Genomic DNA, 22,273 nt, shown 5'->3' with positions numbered 1-22,273 from the left:
TCAAGTATGTCTCAAGAGATGAAAGAATACATTTGGTGAGCACTTTTGTAAAACGTAATGTACTGAGTTCTTTGATCCACAAATTGATTTCACTGAGGAAGCATTTATCTTTTCTCACACACACACACACACACACACACAAAAGAGTGAGTTGAGTAGGTTTTATTATTGCATAATTTTGTTGAAGCCACAGATGTGTGGATTAGCAAACATAGGTTATAGTAATTCCCTACTTACTCAAATTTTAGAGCATACTGAAGAATGATATTTTGACTCTTAGAGAATAAATTTTAAAATAAAGTATTTTGCACATATATCATTTTCCATAGTTGATCTGTATGCTCTTGCAATTCAAATTTGAGGTAGCAATGTTTGATACCATCAGTGATATACTTTGGTTTGATTAAAACAGGTTTATAAATATAAAGTTGAATATGGAACTTAAAATATACTCAAACCAGCGGTGGAATTCCTTCCCTACTGGTTCGCAAATGTGAGTGCGCACGCATGCACAGTGCTTGTGCATTATGTCGGGGTGGGTGGGCAGAACTTTCCGCAGCTGCCGCTACCAGTTTGCCTGAACTGGAGAAAACTGGCTGAATACCACCTCTGACTTAAAGGATATACAAATGTCTATGTGTTATTAACAAAAAGAAAAGTTTGCTAGACAAGCTATAATATTTGTGCAGATGTTAAAATTGTTGCAACTCATATCTAACTATTATAGTAATGTTTTGCAGACTGATTTTTTTTTCTTTAAACATCAAGCAGGATCTGATTGCAAATAGATTTCATCTGGGAAGCAGCTGTTATGTAATAAAAAGAAGGTGCTTAGGAATCATACATGCTCTTCCAACTCCTAATGACTTCTAAAGGAAAATCATCCAAGCAATTCAACTGGTATAATATCGAGTCAGATAACTGAGCTGATGCCTTGCAATATTTATAACAAATGCGTAAGGATGTTGATTGGAAACAGCTATTACTTTGAAAAGAAGCAATCATCTGCAAACCAATAAGTTAGAATGTCAGTGAAGAATCTGATTTTAAAACTACTTTATCTTCTTCTCATACCTCATAATTTAATATTTTATTTATTTCTCAGTCTACCTATACTCTACCTATAGTTTTGCAATCTATATACATTTATGAGAAGTTGGGATATTCAATGTGTGTTCCCATTTTACATTTTGAAAATGGGGTTTTAGATGCATTTGTGATCTGAGCTTCAGATAGTGAGAAATAAAGTTTGGGTCCAAATGAGCAGTGTTTGAATTTTGAGAGAATGTCATGAATGGCATGAAAAATGTCTTCTGATGAAGAAATGAAACCATTCCCAAAAGGACTGCCAGGTTGGACATGATCCCAACAGCTATTCATTTAACAGAAGGCAAATTAGTGAACTTATTGTCTGTCACCTCACCAATGCCAGCATATCTTTGTCTTTCTTCCTAGAAAAGTATGTATTCCTTCAAACAAGTATTGGGTTGGAACCATTCATAAAGAATTTTAAACACCTATGAGGATTCAGAGGGATTCTTGTAAATAAATGTCTCACAAATTGCAGAGACCTGTTTAATTGTTTTTATGGGTTGGACAAGAGATTGGCAGACAATCAGGACAGGATCTGAAGGCTCCCAATACGCACAAGCTGCATGTATCCCAATCTTAATTTATTACAGCTAGCTGCATAATTCTAAAAATGTTCATCAAGGAAGAAATTCTGGTAATTTTAATTATCTTTCTTTGCTAGTTAAAAATGAATATTAATATTTTAGTTGGACAAAAAGGGACACACTGAACATATGGGAATTCATTATACTAACTGCATTTAATGTATTGTTATTTATACATTTAGCTTTTTCAAATACCTATCTTGTAGTCATAGTCCTACACCATTTGTGGCTCTCCATTTGAAAAAGAGCCCCACCGAGAGAGACAACAGTGGCTCATTGAAACAAGAGACAGGGTAAGAAAACATCCATATCCCAACCTGACATGAAAAGGAATCACAAGTAAAACAGTACATACATATATACATACATACATACATACATACATACATACATACATACATGCAAGCGTGCACACACGCACACACACACATATATACAGTGGTACCTCAGTAATCATCATTAATTGGTTCCAGGAGGCACAATGATTACCAAAAACAATGATTACCAAACAATTTTCCCCATAAATAATGTAATGAGATATAAGGCAGCTCACACCAATACGTTGTAGCTTGTGCATTGAATACCAAACAAACTATGAGTACTAGGAAAAATATTTTTGTCAAAATGCATTGAGTATCAAGTTCAATGAGTTTCATAGCAGTTGAGTGCCAAGGTACCAATATAGATGTATGGATGGATGTATTAAACAGACTAAATTCATTAGAAAAGGCTAACATCAGGCAAATAATAGAGAATGACTGTATTTTCTCTAGTCTATTGAGCAGCCTGGAGAAATTAAAATGTAAGAACCATGAAAATTCATGTGTCATAAAAATAGATTCCAGGCCAATGATTTTATACAAGTTTGCAATGGATCATTTGCTGCTGAAAATGTGTGCATTCATAACTTTAGTTGTAACACGGTGATGAATGCAAGACAACCTGGAGCAATCCTGGGGTGTATTTTTGCTTTAAGATCTCCAATGCTTCACAAACTACCAGCCCAGGGACTATCATTGTGACTGCTGTAGCTCTTAGCAAGGAAGCATAAAATCCAGCATTCTAGCACTAGTGGATTTTTGAAAGGTCTTCTTCTGTTACCTTCTGCTCTTGCATTGCCGACTCTAGAGAAATTACCAGATGGGAATTGCCTTTTGTTGAGGAAATTAGACATAGCAATAGCAATAGCAATAGCAGTAGACTTATATACCTCTCTAAGCGGTTTACAGAGTGTCAGCATATTGCCCCCAACAATCTGGGTCCTCATTTTACCCACCTCGGAAGGATGGAAGGCTGAGTCAACCCTGAGCCGGTGAGATTTGAACCGCTGAACTGCTGATCTAGCAGTAGCCTGCAGTGCTGCATTTAACCACTGCGCCACCTCGGCTCTTAGTGTTGCAAGAGATCCAATTTTGTGTGTGCTATTATTTTCTCTATCTTCTCTTTTTTCCTTTCAGTGACAAAATATTATCTGCAGATAAATTAAAAATTTTAGATGCCAAAATAAACCCAAAATTGGATTTGATTAAACTGTGTCTGGGCTTACCAGTAAGTATAAATGTGTATATCCTTGCATCCGAGCTCATCCAGAGAGAAACAGAATTTTGAATTTTTAAGCAAAGTACTATGGAAAATGTGGATTGGCTTATCCATGAGTGGCACATTTTTGTGGTATTTTCATTAAAAATTCTACAGTCGCTTATTTGCAGGAATATATGGTTTCAGTGCAGTATCTCTGGAGAAAACTGCTGTTACTTCCACATGCCTGATTGCATGTGACAGATACAGATCAAGGCGTGTGCACAAACCCCATGCCCTTATGGCTGCCTTTAGGCTATGTTTGCTGAAGGAATTATAAAATGCATTTGTGATTAATGATAGTTTTGCAGCACATATTTCTCTTTTTTTAAAAAAAAATAATCTACAACGCTACAGTCCTGACAGAATCTACACTTTGGGAATGGCCAGTTTGCACTAGCATTATTATTGGTTAGGACAGGGCACCAGTTAGCATCACCTAAGTTCAATGAAAAGCAAGTTTGGAGTTAACTCCGGGCAAAAAGAAGGTGCAGTTGGAAAGAAAAAAGGAAACTTGCCCTGCATACGAAAGTCAAATGATTTCAGTTCCCATGTAACTAATGAAAGAAGAGGTATAACTATTCATCCACACCAGTGGTGGGTTCCTACCAGTTTGGACCGGTTCTCCCGAATAGGTAGTGCTGCCTTCAAACAGAGAGCGAATGGGGTTTTGTTTTAAAAGTGGGCCCACCTGCCCGTCCCTGGGTTACAGTTACATTTATTCCAGCTTCTGAAGCCCAGCTGATCTGGGCGACAGCTTGAATTGCTGCTCCTCAGCTGTTTTCCTTTTTTTCTGAGTAATTTTCATTCCATTGTGCATGTACGCATAGCACGCATCTGGCGCACATGCATGATTGCAAGAGCGTGTGAGTGAAGTGAGCATTCAGAAGATCACGTAAAGTGTTAATTCCACTTTATAATGTCTTGGTAAGGCCACACTTGGAATACTGCATTCAGTTTTGGTCACCATGATATAGAAAAGATGTAGAGACTCTAGAAAGAGTGCAAAGAAGAGCAACAAAGATGATTAGGGGACTGGAGACTAAAACATATGAAGAACGGTTGCAGGATCTGGGTATGTCTAGTTTAATGAAAAGAAGGACTAGGGGAGACATGATAGCAGTGTTCCAATATCTCAGGGGTTGCCATAAAGAAGAGGGAGTCAAACTATTCTCCAAGGCACCTGAGGGTAGAATAAGAAGCAATGGCTGGAAACTAATCAAGGAGAGAAGCAACCTAGAACTAAGGAGAAACTTCCTGACAGTTAGAACAATTAATCAGTGGAACAGCTTGCCTCCAGAAGTTGTGAATGCCTCAACACTGGAAGTCTTTAAGAATATGTTGGGTAGCCATTTGTCTGAAACGGTATAGCGTTTCCTGCCTAGGCAGGGGGTTGGACTAGAAGACCTCCAAGATCTCTTCCAACTCTGGTATTGTATTGTATTGTATTGTATTGTATTGTATTGTATTGTATTGTATTGTATTGTATTGTATTGTATTGTATTGTATTAACGCCGGTAGGAACCCACCACCTATCCACACTTCCAAATATTTTACTATATTCTCATGCATATATTTTTTTCTTGAGTGTGTAGATCACACCCATAAAAATGAACTGAGTACTATGCATATACCAGAAACGTACATGAAGATGAATGCCTATGCTTCTTGACAGAAATGCCTTTAGAAAGCACAAGGAACTCCAGACCCCTAAAAGACCCCATTTTAGAGTGAAGAGCCAAGGTGGCGCAGTGGTTAAATGCAGCACTGCAGGCTACTGCTAGATCAGCAGGTCAGCGGTTCAAATCTCACCGGCTCAGGGTTGACTCAGCCTTCCATCCTTCCAAGGTGGGTAAAATGAGGACCCAGATTGTTGGGGGCAATATGCTGACTCTCTGTAAACCGCTTAGAGAGGCCTGAAAGGCCTATGAAGCGGTATATAAGTCTACTGCTATTGCTATTGCTAAAATGAAAAAGAAAAAAATATGTAACTAATGAGAGCAACTCTGTTAAATATGTTTAACAAGTTGTAAAAAAACAAACCCTTCATTTTAATTTTGTTTGGCCCCACCCATCACTCTCTAGAGTAGAGCAGTGGGACTCCTAGCAGCCAAATCCAACCCTTGACTCTTACAAAATTATCCACTCCTGCTACATAAAATAACCATTTTAGTAGCTTATTAAGAACTGCAGGCATCTCAGACTCTATTAAGTACTCTAGAGTTTTTCAAGTTTTGAGATGAAACATCAGTTTAAATTGTACCCGAGATATATTTTTTTTCTGGGCTGCTGTTGCTGTATTTCTGGTCTGTAGCCTTGCCCCATAACTGGAGTGGCCGGTAGCTCCGCTTTGTTACTGAGTAACTACAACATCAACCTATCCATCCTCTAATTCCCCTTCTTCCCACTGGGGTCCTTTTAATCATCTATTTGCATGAAAATGAGTTAACAGCTTCCCATTTCAGAGTATCTCCGGGCCATCGGGATAATTGATTACCCTGTAATTTAACAGACAAAATGGACACTTTTGTCAATTCTTTTACATGAATTATTTCCCTCCTTGGAAGAGACATCCAATCAGCAAGAACCTGAAGTGCTACATCAGAATTTACAACAATTTATAAGCCTGTGGCACCTTCAAGAGTGAGACCTTCATCAGAGGGTAAGTTGTCATAAAGGACTAAAATCTTTCATCAAATTCATCTGTCAAGATTTATGCCTAAAACACTGTTAGTCTGTTATGCAATAGCATAACAAGATTAATTTTCTGGAAATCATAAGTTGTGGCATTTGACTAAAACTAATTCCATAATATAAAATAACATGAAGTGTATTAAACATATGTTAAAGTCTACTGTAGATTGAAGAATATACATAAAATGCATCAAAATGGTTCAGAAAAGCTTCCACTGGAGTAGAGACAGAAGTGGTATTCAGCCAGTTTGGACCAGTTCAGGCGAACCAGTAGCTCCAACAATCAGCTGGTCCTGCCCTCCCACCCCTGCCCTATCCTGTCCTTTATTTCCTGCTTTCCAGCTTATTTCAATTGTGTGGCATAGCTCATTTCCCCCCCTCGCTGTTCTACTTACTGTTGCTGATTTGGAAGGCAAGCAGCTGAGCTTCTAAATGCTCCATTTTCAGGGCTGCGCACAAGAGCTTTAGGCATGCATGATTCAAAACTTAAAGAAACTAATAGTTTCTTTGAAATATTGAGATTTGGGGAAACTTGTGGTCAATCCAATTCTCCATAGGGAGGGAGATATGTGTCACCATATTTTCTATATTTTGCTTGGCAGCTCTCTCAAAGGGAAAGGTGGCCTGATGTCTTTATAGCTCTCCCTACAAAGACATTAAAAATCCAGTTAGGATTTGACTCTTTCATGGCTCTAAGTACACAAAAGTCAACTCTGGCTATAAAAGCGTTTTATTGATTTGGAAATGCTCTGTATGTATTAGCAATTAAATTATTTACAACCAAAGCTTGAATACAAGCTGCTTGATAGATATCAGATAAGGACCTCTAATAATATCACAGCCTTTATGTCATTGCAATCACAGTTTTTGTACAAAATACTCCAGATATTTTATTGTATTCAAAATGTTCTAAGTCTTGTCTTACATTCTAAGTCAAGAATCTAAATTATAATACGAATTAATATCTTAAGTTAGTATTAAAATTATTACTTTTCTTTACTAGTTTTATTTTCGTAGTCTTACCAGATAATTTATCTCCGAATAAAAGAAGTTTTATTCTGCTAAAGCTGATATTCATCAGATGTTTTATAACTTTGGGTTCTGTCCAGACTAAGTCATAGTTTATGTAAAGAGGACAAGCAATGCAAAGTTGTCTCTCAAGAGGATTTATCTCCATTGTCAGGCTATTAGCTGCAGTGTGGCCACATATTTAAATCTAATTGAAATATCAAAATACAAGAGAGCAATGCCATTAATATACTTTAATATGGGTATTCCTCAATTTACAACAGTTCATTTAGTGACTGAAGTTACAACAGCACAAAAAGTTATTTATTACCATTTTTCACACTTATGACCATTGCAGCATCCCCATGTCACATGAATTGCATCTGGGTGTTTGACAGCTGACTCACATTTATGATGGTTGCAGTGTCCCAGAATCATGTGGTTCCCCCTTTGCGACTTTCTGACAAACAAAGTCAATGGGAAAACTAGATTCACTTAACAACCATGTTACTGATTTAAGAACTGCAGTGATTGACTTAACAACTGTGTTGAGAAAAGTTATAAAATGGGGCAAACTCATTTTACTCAAAAGACGTTTTGTTCCCATCCAAGAAGTTTTATCAGTTCTGGATGGATGGTGGAAACTATGGAGGGATTAGTTTGATAGAGTGGGGGAGGGGGTTGGAAGGATAATATTTCTTTGCAGCAGTGACGTGCGGTGAGCTTTATGGCTGGTGAGGCAGCAATTTTTTTAGACTTGTGGACTTCAACTCCCAGAATTCCACAGCCAGGCATGCTTAGTTCCGATTTAAAGCGACAGCATTTTTCCCCCTTGCAAAATAAGTTTTCCCATTCTTTTTCTTCTCCCTCCCCTTCCTTCCTCCCTCTCTCCCTCCCTCCCCCCTCTCTCAAACAGACACACGCACACAGAGAAGTTGGATCCCTCTCTCACTCACTCACTCTCAAACAAACACAAACACAGAAGTTGGATTGGATATATTTTCCAAAGGCTTGAAAGCAGCTCCTCTGCCATACCTCCCCCCTTCCCCTGCTGCCTTCCGATCGGAGCCTTTGATTGCAGGTGAATCACGTTCCCTTTTCAAACTTGTAATCAGTGAAGCTGGGCTTATATACTTTTATCCAGCTGTGTGTGTGTGTGTGTGTGTGTGTGTTTGTGTGTGTGTGTGTGTGTGTGTGTGTGTGTGTGTGTGTGTTTGAAAAGGCAATGTGGTTCTGCATGCAATCAAACTTTTTGAATTCCTCCCCCCTCCCCATACACGGACCTTTTCCAGCTGTTTCAGAGAGGATTTCAACTCTGCTTTTGCCTGCCCTCATGAAAGGCCAGAGCTCTGAGTCAGACTGAGCTAGTTGCTCCCAGAGAACTCTAAAAAGCCTCTAAAAATGCCCTCTACAGGAGGCGAAAGAACACGTGCCTCCTTTGTATATGAAATTGTTCGCTTTTTAACCCTTGCTTAACTCTTAAAAGGCAAAAATTGCTTATGCACAGGAGGCCCATAGTTCTCTCGCCTCCTCCTAAAGTTAACACTAAGCAGACTCCAAGTCACTGCGACTTGGAATCTGGCAGCAACTACCTTGGCTTTAATTATTTTAAAAAAATTCTTTAAAATTCTTTCCTTTTCCTCATGACTGGTGAGGCCACGCGTCCCCTGCCTCTAGTGACTGCACGTCCCTGCTTTGCAGTCATCTAGTCTTATTATAGTTCTGTTTGTAGATATGTATTAAACCACAGTTAGCTCATTTTATGCAGTGTACAAAAATGATCCCTGTACACTAATTGTATGTAAGATTATTTACAATTACTTGATTAGTTAAAAACCATTGTTACTTCTTCATTCCTCTTCAACAAATATATTACTGTAGTCATAAAAGAGCTTTGTTCAAATCCCCAGCTAGACTAAAATATACCAAAATTCAGGAGAGTGTTGACATTTTCTACTAAAATTTCAGGATAAGCATCATTTGCTCCTAATTGTGAAAAGAAATAACCTTTTATATTTTTTTATCCTGCCTTTATTATGTTTATCTAGTATAGATAACTCAAAGCAGCAAACATACTTACATAATATTCCTTCCTACTCCTATTTTCCCCACAACAATAAATCTGTGAGGCAGGGGTGGGTTTCTGCTGGTTCTAACCTCTTCTGTAGAAAAGGTTCCACAAATCTACTGAACCAGTTAGAAGAGGTTCCACACAGAGCGCCTGCCCCGCCCCCCCTTGTTCTTTCCCCTGGCTGTTCTGTCGCTACTCGCAGCCGGCCTCCTAGGACATCCTTAAACTTTCCTAGGAGGCATGGCCACCAGCAAAGCACGAGGGCATTCCAGGGTGTCCCCCCACTGGTTCCCCACCTCCCTTCCCAGCAAAGTTTTCCAAAGTGGGGTTTCAAAAGCAGCCTCCCATCCCTTGTGCCTGGCTCCCGCTGATCTCCGGGAAGTGAGGAGGAGGAGGGAGGAGGAGGAGGCGCACGTGTGGGCCCATACCATCTGGGCAACCAGTGCTAAGAAAGCGCTTCACAGCTTTTGAAGGGAGGCGGAGCAAAGGAAAGGGAGAATGCAGAGTCATCTTTCAGGGACGCCAAAGTGGCGGGAAACCAGCACCACCGCCAGAGTCTAAAGCTTTCAGCAGCTCCAAACAGGTGAGGCAGGGAGCGGAGATCCAGGCAGTTTCCTTTGCTCCCCTTGCAAGGGAGTAGTAGGCGTTGTTTTTTGCATTCCTGTCTCCGCTGGACTTTGTGCTCTTTTCCGTGCACTCCTCGTGACTGCAATAGACGTCCAGAAGTGGCAGGGGCTGTCGGGCTGGAAGCCCAGGCTCCATTAGGCCCAAAAGCCACTTCTGGACATCTATTGCAGTCATCTGGAGTGCGTGGAGAAGAGTGCAAAGACCAGCGGAGGCAGGAAAGTTTTTGGCACTCCCCAGTCGCTTTTGCGGCTTCCCAGAGTGCTGAGAACCTTCCTGGACTTCGCGCTCTTCTCTGTGCCTCCTGGCAAGGATCAGGCTGCCTGATCCTCCATTGCTCGCTTGCTCTTTCGCCCACCTGGACCACTTTGGTGCCGCTCTGGCTACCTCTCTCCGTCCGCACCCGGCAGCCGCAGCAAAATCATCAAGATGAAGAGTGAGAGGGAAGAGCCCGGCCGGGAGAGGGCCCTGCCACTGCTTAGGCAGGGCTCTGAAGCCCCTTTGCTTCCAAGCCACTTTGTCTTGATGACGTCTCCATAGCTGCCAGGTGAGGACGGACATAGGTAACCAGAGGGTGCCGAGGTGATCCGGGTGTGTGAAACAGCGAGCGAGCGATGGAGGATCAGGCAGCCTTTGAATTGTTGTTCTCTCTCTAAATATTCAATTTAACTGTACCTTTCACTGCCACTTTTGACTTAGAAGAATCACTTCCAGCTACATTTGAGGCTTTGCACACATATTCCACAGAATCAGTTTTAGTAACTGCTTGGATCTCTAAGAGAGCTGTTCCATTTGCCAACCTGAAACTGCGTTTATCAGAGGATCTAAGCCAGTGTTTCTCAACCTTGGCAACTTGAAGATGTCGAGACTTGAAGTCCAGACATCTTCAAGTTGCCAAGGTTGAAAAACACTGATCTAAGCTCTCTCCCAGCTTTGAGCCACTGGATCTTAATGGGCTGTGATCCAACTACATGGCAAGCAAGTTGCAGGATCTTGCCTTCATCTATTGTCACTGGTTTAAGAGGTCGATCAAATACTGGAGGCTTTTTAGGTTCTGAAATGTGATAACATTAAGAAAGCAAAAGGAAGAAACTGGTTAGATTATCATTCATCTTTAAAAAAAATTAAAGTACATATCAAGGTAAGAACAATATGATGTAATAAATTAATTCCATTTTCTCAGTACAATTTTTTTAATAGGAAAAAAAATTTTCTGTTTGGTATCATATGGAATTCCAATATTTAGTGAGCATGTTTTAAGATGATATACAAAATGTTTGATATGCAATATCCACTATCTATCTTTTATGTTAAATGTAACATGAATATTGTCAAGATGAAGGTCATTTTAAATGTGGAAAAAAATCGTAAATGGGTGAATACTTCTATCATAGATGAGAGACAGTGAAATGAATGTACATTTTATTGGCATACTTTTATCTATAGATGCAGCTGCTAGTGAGTCATAAAAATTGCATGCATGTATGTATGTATGTATGTATGTATGTATGTATGTATGTATGTATGCAGTGATGTGCGGTGAAGTTCACGGCCGGTGAGGCAAGCGGGCACGACCTCTATATTCTCCTCCCCCCCCCCTCCAATCTAGGCAGGGTCCAAGCTGCTCCGGGAAAAAAAAACCTGCCTGCCTCTTGCCTTTGAAGGAGAGGAGGAGGAGGGCACCCGCTTGGGAAGGGAGGTAGGACAAGCTGAAAGGTTCATCTCCCCACCGCATAAGGATCGGAGGGCTCGCCTCGGAGCCCACCTCTCCGAGTGCACACTCGCTCGCTATAGCTGGGTGAGGGGGGCGGCGGGGGCTTTAAGGCAAGCGTCTGAACACAAGAAATGAATAATCTCCCCGAGCAGCCTCGCACACCAGAAGCACCGAGGAGGGACAGCAGCGGCTGGCGTTGGCAGAGCCCCCTGCCTCCGCCCACCCTCGCACACCAGGATTTTCCTTGTTCCTTCACCCCCCCACCCACCAGAATAGTGCGCGTGCACGCGCCATCCACCCCCTCACCCCAGCTGCACCTGAGGAGAGGGAGGAAAGCCAAGGAGAGCCCCCCTTCCCACGCAAAGCCCCCTTAAAGTAGAGGACAAGCCCGCTCTATGGTGGACAGGCAAGCAGGCACTTCAAAGTCATGCTGGCACTTTAGCTTGCCCCTCGGCTGCCATTCAGCGAAACATGTTTCGCTGAATGGCGGCCAAGCTCTAAACTGCCGGCTTCCCTTCGCGCCGGCCGGCCATTCAACGAAACATGTCCTGGTTTGTGGCCGGGCTACACGCTTGCACTTTAAAGTGCATGCCGCCCGGCCACAAACCAGGACATGTTTCGCTCTATGGCGCACCGAGGCAGCATGGCTTTAAAAAATAAAAAAAGAAAATAAAAAATAAAAAATAAAAAATAAAAAATAAAAAATGAAAAATGAAAAATGAAAAATAAAAATAAATGTGCCAGCCCACGCGCCAGCAGAGGCGGGTAAAAAAAAACCACACACACACGCACATACACATAATAAAAACAAATTACAATTACTTACATTACAAATAAATTGAATTCCTCCCCCCTGCCTCCTCGCTCCCACATACCTTCCAGCTGCGTCGAAAATGCTAGATTTGGTCTAGCCAGGGCCAGGCAGGCTAGGCTAGTTGCTGCTAGAGTCATCACGTGGATGACTCTGCTTAAACGTTTTAAAATAGGCTCTAAACAAAGTGCCCTCTGCAGGAGGAGGCAGGAGTATCATGTGCCTCATTTGCATACGTAATTTTTCGCATTTTAACCCTTGGTTGACACTTAAAAGGCGAAAAATTCCTTATGCAAAGGAGGCCCATAGTTCTCTAGCCTCCTCCTAGTAACTGCACTAAGGAGACTCAGAGTCACTGTGACTTAGAGTCTGGGAGCAACTATCTTGGCCTTTTTAATTATTTTAAAAATAGTTTCCTTTCCCTCAGGAGACTGGTGAGGCCCCGCCTCCCCTGCCTCTAGTGACTGCACGTCACTGTATGTATGTATATATATATGTATGAATTCTGGGAGTTGAAGTCCACAAGTCTTAAAGCTGTCAAGTTTGCACACCCTGGTTTTTTTTCTAAAGGGTTAGGGGTGCAAGTGTCTTGTAACTTGACAGCTTTAAGACTTGCATGCTTCAAATGCCAGCGTTTCCAAACCAACATTTTGGTTGCTAAGCAAGAGCGTTGTTAAGTGAGTTTCACCATATTTTGCAATTTGGCCACACCCACCCAGTCACATGACTGCCAAGCCACTCCCATCTGGTCACATGACTGCCAAACCACTCCCATCTGGTCACATGACTGCCAAGCCATTCCCACAAAACAGGCCACACCTACATTAGAGGTTCTAAAAAAATTTGAAACCCACCACTGCTGTGAGCTGAGTTGGACTGCAATAGAGTGGCTTAAACCAGTCAGCCTAAGGTGGGACTAGAACTCACAGTGTCCTCATTTCTACCTGGTACTTTATCCGCTAGATCATACTGGCTTTATGTCATATGAAGTTCCATGTATCCCTGATAGGAATATAATATTTATATGATTCTACCCCTTTTCCTTTAGCTTAGCTTTTAAATTAAGCATTAGGAGATAGTTAATTATACAATCATTACTCTTCAAGGATGTATGTATGTACTATAAAAGATAATGAACAAGGTGGCATTATATATGCATTTGGTTAATGAAGTAGGCAGAATATTCATTAAAGAAATTGATCCTTATAATCAGAGCAGAAATTATAGAAACCAAATTAATCTGGAATTAGAAATGAGCAGTAAGGTATTTGAATTTGTGGGTACCACCAAATCACAGTTTGAATGAAGATAGCAAATGTATTTGATTTATGTGTAAACTGATATATATTGCAGCAAAACATTTTTTTAAAAAAAATCCTATATATGCTTAATTAGTAGAGACTGACCAGGAAACGGATTTTGATATTAGAGTTTGATAATACTGACTCAGTATCAGTGACATGCAGTGAGGTTTATGGCTGGTGAGGCACTGATGTCATCACAATCTTTTTATTAAAATGCCTTTGTAATACAGGGGTTTTTAATAAAAGGATCCGTGCCATTTTGTCCCATCCTTGCGGGTTTCGAAGTGGTGGTGGGCAAGAGCATATTGCCGAGGACTATATGCATGACCACCAGTGGCTAACAACAACAAAAAAAGAGATTTTTTGGGGGGTAGCAAGGAGTTCCTTGTTGTGTTTTCCTCAAGGGACGACAGTCCTTCCGAGGGGGGAGAGAAGAGAGAGAGAGAGAGAGAGAGAGAGAATGATGATGATGATGATGATGATGATGATGATGATGATGATGATAATTAAGTATCAAAAGCCTTTTGAGTTTGACAATATAATACGTTATCCATAATTATAAATAATCTTATTTTCAGATGCATTTTTTGCCATCTCTGTTATTTTCTTTTTTAAAAATCAGACTTGCTTCCAATTTGTGCCCTCTGGAAAACTACAGTTTTCTTGGCAAGAGATCTAGCTTGCCATTGCTTTTGTCATAGGTCTGAGAAAGTTTCTTTCTTTCTTTTCTTTCTTTCTTTCTTTCTTTCTTTCTTTCTTTCTTTCTTCCTTCCTTTTTTTCTTCCTTTCTTTCCCCCTGATTTGTTTCCCTCTCTTTTCTCTCTCTCTCATTCTCTCCCTTCAGCTCTCTTTCATTTCTCTCTCCCTCTCCCCCTTCTCTCTATAATTTGTTTCCCTCTCTTTTCCCTCTCTCCCATTCTCTCCTTCCAGCTCTCTTTCATTGCTCCCTCTCTCTCTCTCTCTTTCTCCCCTTTTCTTTTCATCTCTTCCTTGTGCGTACAAGCAAAATACTTTTCTGGGCCGGGATCACGGCGGCGGAGACAGCGACTCCTTCCGCTGCCGCCACTGAGAAGTGAATACCTGGCTGCGCTGGCAGCAGCGGAAGGAGTTGCTGTCCCTGCTGCCGTGATCCTGGGGTATTTTGCTTGCACGCACAAGAGAGAGATGAAAGAGAAAAGAGGAGAAAGAGAGAGAGATAGACAGAAATGAAAGCGGCTGGAAGGAGAGAATGGGAGAAAGGGAAAAGAGAGGGAAACAAATTAGAGAGAGAAGGGGGAGAGGGAGAGCGAAATGAAAGAGAGCTTGAGGGAGAGAATGAGAGAGAGAGAAAAGAGAGAGAAACAAATCAGTGCTAAAAGCCACTCCTGTCCTCCCTCCCTTCCTCTCCACAACCTTTTCCCGAAAGCTTTTTCCCAAATAATACCGGCAGCCATTTCATTTCCACCAAAGTAGATACATACACACACGCGTGCGTGCCACACACACACATGCACACCAAACAAAAAAATAAAATAAAATAAAAAATGGCAGAAATGGAGAAAGAAGTGAGACCTCCAGAAAATAAAAGAAGCAGGAAGCTGGCTCATCCCGTAAAAAGGGAAATCAATGAAGAGATGAAGGTACATCTCTGCGCTCCCCCTTTATTGTCATTGTATCGCAAGCAAGAAGGGAAGAAAAAGGGAAGAGGGGTAGCTGCGGTGCCATTGAGTCACAGGAAGAACGAGCACGCTCTACTATGAGGCAGGAGAACTGCGTGCCTCACCTACCTCGGGACTTTTAAGGCTTTTAACCCTCACTTAACTCTGCTTGAGCGATCATAAAATGCCTAAAAAGTCAGACTAGATGAGGCATGCAATTCTCCTGCCTCATAGTAGAGGGCGCTTTTTAGAGGCTTTTTTAAACAGTTAGGCAGTCATTCACGGTGAGGCAGCAGCTAGCTAGCCTCACCTCAGCACTCGCCTTTTCCCTTTTACATTTTTTTTCTTTTCATGATGAGAGCGATGAGGCTGTGCCTCACCTGCCTCACCTGACTGCACGTCACTGCTCAGTATGCTGTGAAAATGGTAGATTCACCATTGGGAAATTAGAAAAATAAGTCTATAAGCATGGAAACTTGTTCATGGTATGAATGCAATTAAAATTTAAAATCAAAAGGATGAATATATAAAGTGATTAAAACAACTCTTATATAGTACCACCTCAATTTCACAACTGCCATTTAGTGGAGTTCAAATGGAACAGAGCAAATTTCTGTCCAGACTACTATAATCTATAATTAATGAAGCACATATTAATTTCCTTTTGATGTTCTTTGACTTTCTCCAGTTTGCATCAGCAATAATGTTTCTTGTTGCTCTGTCTTTACTAAAACCAGCTTGCCATCTGTCTTTCCACGTAGAGCTCTAATCTGCACTGGATGCTAAGCACTATTTTTCTACCCTGTGAATTTATGTCAAGCTGTGGAATGTCCTTAGTAAAATGGGAAACCCTGAATAACTTATTGTCATCATGTGAAGCAGGATAGGAAGCCACAAAACAGACAGAATGTAGCAAAATATATTGATTCCAAGTCTGTAAGGGAGTGAGACAAAACTATGTCCTTATTTGTACAAATTATATGATGAATATATGTTGAGAGAAGCTGGATTAGAAGAAAATGATTATAGTTTTAAAATTGGACTAAGAAGCCTGCATAATGCTCAGGACACTCTTCTAATAATAAAACATGGAAATGATCTGAAAATTCTAGTAAATATATTCACTCTGCACAGAGTGAATAAAATGGGATTAAGATTATATATACACAAAACCAAACTAATTTTACAGAAATTACAGCAACTATCTTAGAACTGACAATGAAGATATAGACGTGATGGATAGCTTCTGTCTTTTAGGATCTACTAAAGGGAACCTGCCATCAATAAATGTGCTATAAACTAACGCTTGGTACAATAGCATTGAAGACATTGTAAAAATTACTCAGTTGCTGAGATATGTCTGTAAGATTGGAGTCCTGCAAGTAATGGTTTCTTTTTTCCTTGTGACAACTTCTGGAAGCAGAAGTTAGATTTTGAAGAATAAAGAAAGAAAGTGTATTGATATTTAACATGAATTGTCAAATGAATATTGATATGAATAGCCAACAGAATACATACATACATACATACATACATACATACATACATACATACATACATACGAAACAAATCAATCCAAAGTTCTCACTCAAGGAACAGACAATTGATCATATTTTTATCCAAAGACTAAACTTGGATAAGAAGTCTGTCATGCTAGGAAACAAGAAGACTGGGTCAATTACAACAATAGTGTGTGCCTGCAACCTAAACAGCTAGGTTGGAGACAGATCATCATGGATAATGTAGTTGGTAAGAGTCATTATGGTTCATTCTCAAAATCATCTTTACACAACTGCTGTTTCTACATCCATTTACATTATTAGAATAAAGGAGGGAGATTCAAGCCAGTGAAATAAAAGATATAAACTTCATAATACAACAGCAGAACCTGCTGCCAGAATCGCTTATAGTAGGGGCTGCCCATCTGACTTTACACAAATTCATAAAAGTTAAGATTCTCAATGACCTCTGATGATAAAGACTGCCTGCTTCCAGCTGTTGAGCTGCTGATTATTTCAATAATAATTTCTGGGTGTGCTATCGTTCTCATGTACTGCTGTGGAATGCCAACAAACACAGTGATAGACCACGGTAGAAACGGAAGATTGGATCAGATGGATTTGTGGTCTGATTAAAGATGGCCCTATTCCCATTTTCTAATTCATTTCAGTAAATGACCCAGTTCTAAGAAAAGGGTTACAACCTCCTGTTTCATTGTTGCATTTGATTCAGTATTTCCTAGTAAAAAGGAAAGAGTGCCATCTGTCTGCAGATTTTTGACATTTGGCAATTGTAATAACCTTCTGATTGTATTGCATAAGTTATTTTTTTTAATATCATGGTTAGTATTATTTAGGCAAGGCTTGAAATTTGAAGTATGAGTAAGTAGTGTCATTTGAACCTGGAATTATCATTTATGGTACAGATACAACAACAATATTCCGCTAACAACTTTAAAATAATAGATTAGAACATCATCACTATTAGATAGAACAGGTCTCTACTTACAAAGTAGAATACCCTTTGTTTTGATTTGCTGTAACAAACACATGTTTGTGTATCCTCACAGTTTGTTCAGGAATACCTCTAAGCCAATGTGTCTATCAAATAAACTCTACTCAATAAATATAAGACACCACAGAATTCTTAATTGTAGAAAAATAAAACCAGGGAGAAAAAAATGTACATAATTATAATTTAAGGGGGGGATGAATATCTTATTGTGAGGAGGCAGGTGATTAACTCCAAAAGGAGCCAAGAAGGCAAAGATACAAGACAGAATTTCCTGCCTGTTTCAGCCAATGAGTCATTCTCAATGAATTATCTAAATAAAGTACAGAAGAATTCTAGATTAGTAGGTGGATACTTTTTTCACATTAGGGTATTTTTTTTCCAAGAAAGCAGCAACAGCAAAGATATTTTTATGTGACTAGAAAATTACCCTCATCATTGAAAAAGAACTGTTAAATTTAGCACAGTGGCCAAGTGCCAAATCGGTTAACTAAATTCTGCCTGTGTACAATCTCCTAGCAGCTTTTTTGTAATAACTTTCAGCTTCAGCTTTCTAAATGGTTGGGAAACTCATGATAAACACAGTCAAGATGAGTAGATCATTACAACTCAGTATTAAACTTAATCAAAATCTATGGTTCAGGGGTGTCAAACTTCAGGCCCGCAGATGGATCTGGCCCAGGGGAGGGGGGCTCAGATCTGGCCTGCAGGGCCGCCCTGGAAACAGCAAGGACCATCCTGCAGTGCTCTGCCAGATAAGATGGAGCTTGGGAGGGCCACCCTCAAGCTCCATTTTTGTAGGCAGGGGGTAGCAGGAGGCTGTTGCAGCCAAAAATGGAGGCTGAGAGGGCTGGGTGCGCCCCCCTCCCTGAGCTCCATTTTCAATGGCAGAGGGCAGCAGGACTCTGTTGCAGCCAAAAATGGAGCTTGGGATCCATTTTAATAGCTATTGAAGAATTTTAATGTTATGTCATAGGTTTCTTTGGCACACCTGGCATCCTGCAGTAATATCTTTACTATCATCAAACAAAATCATCCACCTATCACAGGTGCTTGGGAAGGACTTGATAGGTGAAAAAAATGTCAAATCCAATCTAAATATCTGGCTGACTATGTGGCCAACCATAACAACAACAACAACAACAACAACCAGTCAACTGCAAAAAGCAACTTTACTTGGAACAGCTTTCATCCTTTAACACCATCAAACAACATCTACCTAATCAAGATCCTTAGGAAAGGCATGATAGGTGATAAAAATGCCAAATCCAGTCTACTATAAACATCTGGATGTACAATGAATCAAAATAATAATGTATTCACTTCCAATTGTGTAATAAGAAACTTTCTTTTAAGGAGTGGATTTGATGCATTACCCTGCATGTTTACTAGGAACAATGATGCCGAAGGGCTAACTACTGAAACACCAACTATTGTACTCAAAGCACTACAGCCACTAGATGGCATCAATTCAGCATCCATTCTCAAAATGCAAAGTGTTGGAAAGATAAAGTAAATATAATTCAATGAGCTAAAATATTTATTTGACCTGTTTTTCCATGTCAACTTACTATTATTTGTATACAAGTAGTGCTTGACTTTCAACAGTTTATTTAGTGATTGTTCCAAGTTACAATGGCACTGAAAAAGTAACTTATGACCATTTTCCATAATTACCATGGTTGCAGTATCCCCCTGATCATATGATCAAAATTCAGCTGCTGGGCAACTGGATCATATTTGTGATGATTGCAGGGCCCTGGGATCATGTGAACAGCTTTTGCAACCTTCTGACAAGCAAAGTCAAAGGGGAAGCCAGTTTCACTTAACAATCACTTAGTAACAATTGCAATTGTTACTAATTTAACAATTGCAATGATTCACTTAACAGCTGTGGCTAGAAAGATCATAAAAGGAGGAAAAATCACTAAGTCAATTCATGAGCTATAAAATTGACAGTTGTGTTCCCTTTCTCATTTTCATTTGAGTGATGCAAAGCAAAAGGCTACAAGGCAGGCTGATGCAAAATAAGAGCAATTGCATCTACTGAATTTGGCCAAAGTAATTAAGTATGACTCTTGTCTAATTCAGTTTTTGAAAACAGTAACAGGTATTTTGTGACTTTTTTCCCCCAAATAAAAGGAAAACAAGTTGAGATTAAAACATGCCAATGTTAGGAACAAAGCACCTGAAGTAGGGACATTTAAATATCTCAGATGGAAAGGCTCTCACACATATGCCAGAGATTAAACATACTAGTATTTCAATCCTCCGATACAATGGACAACAACCCCCTTAAATGCTGGAGATCTATCACTGCTGCAAAGAATTATGAGAAAATTCAGCATAAACATTCACTTCAAAGGAGATTCATTTGAGTCATCACCTCATTAATTAAATTAAATAGTTGATTGAAATTACTTTAATTGGTTTTTTAATTTTTATTTTATTTTAATATAAATAATCCATCTTCCATTAAACAGTGTGTCATCTGACAATTAAAATTTACTATCTTATTCATTATTTAATCTATTCTTAGCTTAATACCAATTCCCTAAATGTCTAATACTATAACAGTCTTCTTCATGATTTGTTTAACTCTATTAATTATATTAATTATTGGTACATTTTCTGTATTTTACACAACTCCTTTTACTGCTAATTCTTATATTCTCTAACCATCAATAAAATTATTCCCGCTTCCTGGGAGGAGCCTGCTGGTGGTGGCAGCAAAAAAATCAGCTGCCTCCGAATTCCTGGCTACGTACCTGTTTAGAGGATCTTCCATCTGACGTCTTATCAGGTTTTCTTATCCTTCAGGCAAGAAGGAAAGAAGAAATTGTTTTGCTGGCAAATGCTCTTTGATTTTTGCAGCTTTTGTGCTTGCAGGGAAAGGGGGGCTAGCCCAAGGCAGAACGGCTGTCCGTGCTGGGAATTTCAAACTGCCTTGTGCAGGACAAAGTAGGTCTCCCCCACTCAGTTCAAAGTTTTGTTTGATTTAATCTTATCACGAGCTGAATCCGTTTCCGTGGACAATAATTGTTTATCAACATTTTAGCTTCTTTTCTTTTTCTCCTCCGAAAAATTATTTACTTAGAGGCTTTTAAAATGGCGCCGAGCAGGCTGGTTTCTCCGGTAATAATGAACACTTTTTGTTAATTCTCACAAGAATTCACAAGAATTCAAAACAAAAGAGATTGCTTATCATATGTTTTGGTTTCACAATAGGCCAGCAGAAGCTTTTTAATTAGTTTCATTTCTACAAGAATTTTACTCCTTCATTAACTTTGCTTATCTGGAAGTTAAATGGTGATGAATCTGCTGAACGGTCTTGTTACAATGTTTACTCACTGAAAGTTTTGCCAAGCCTTAAACTTCAAAATAAAAGGGGAACTCAGCCTCTTTACTTAAAGCTGCATATTCAGGCAATAGAGTTTTATTAACTGCAGGCAGATAAATTTTGAAATGGCTTCAAAACCAAATATTAACTTGAAGTTGTAAATTTTTTTCTTATTACTATTCAAAATACCAGCTTCAATTTTGTAAAAGGCTTTCTTATCCAGCTGCGTTACAAGATGGCGATTTTATAGCTTCTGCGTTTGATATATGACACACTCAATCAGCTCTATTCTCCTAAAGACTTCTCCTTATTAACTGTTAAAAGTCTATAAATAGTATCCCATTTAAAACTGAGGGGAGCAGAGACTTTGTTTGTGCGTTTTTTATAATGGCTCCCAAATCGAAGCAGTCTAAGCATTTCCTTAATAATACATCTCAAGAAATTGTTACAAAATCGCTGCCCTTGCCTCCCACACCCTCTACTGGAGATCTCTTAACGCAAGAATTTCTTTTTGAAACCCTTAAAGAGTTCAGACAGGAAATTAAACAACTTTTATCGGACTTATATGATAAACTGGACGCCAAGATTGCTCAAACAAGGGAAGATACGATCAGAGTTATGACTGTTATGACAGACTATGTTTCTGAAATGGAGGACAAATTGGAACTTTTGGAAAAAACTAATTCTAATTTGACATCTAAAATTCAAACGTTACAACAGGAAGTTGAAAATGCTCAAAAACAACTCGTTATGATAAATTACAATAAGACTGCGTTTGCAATAAGAGTCAGAGGATTGCGTGAAAAGGAACAGGAGAATTTGAAACAGACCTTTTTTGAGGCTTTCAGATGTTCGGTGGGAAGTCCGGGATTTAACTTTGATTGGCAGATTCAAAAAATTTATCGCCAGAACTCGTGTGTAGCAAAACAACGACAGCTTCCGAGGGACATAATTATATATTTCACCACAAGAGAATCCAGAAATGCGATAATACAGAAGTTCTACAATAACAGGCTGCGAATCGATGGAAAGGACTTGATTGTTTTTAAAGAAATACCATCTCAAATATTAAGAGCAAGGAGAGACTACACCTTCTTAACTGAAAAACTCAGAGATTCTCAGATACAATATAAATGGGAAGTGCCATCTGGTATCACAGTCACATTTGAGAACCAAAAATATCGTCTCAATTCTGTTTGCGAAGCCCGAGATTTCTACTACAAAACTCTGAAGGCGGGACTTCCTGATTCACCCGGACTTGGAGAAAGAAAAGGAGAAGGAGAAGATAAGCAGCGGGACACGTGG

Source organism: Thamnophis elegans, chromosome 8 (genome assembly GCF_009769535.1).
Source record: "Thamnophis elegans isolate rThaEle1 chromosome 8, rThaEle1.pri, whole genome shotgun sequence".
Classification (NCBI taxonomy): Eukaryota; Metazoa; Chordata; class Lepidosauria; order Squamata; family Colubridae; genus Thamnophis; species Thamnophis elegans.
The sequence above is the reverse complement of the archived record's forward strand: the minus strand, read 5'-3'. Positions refer to the sequence as shown.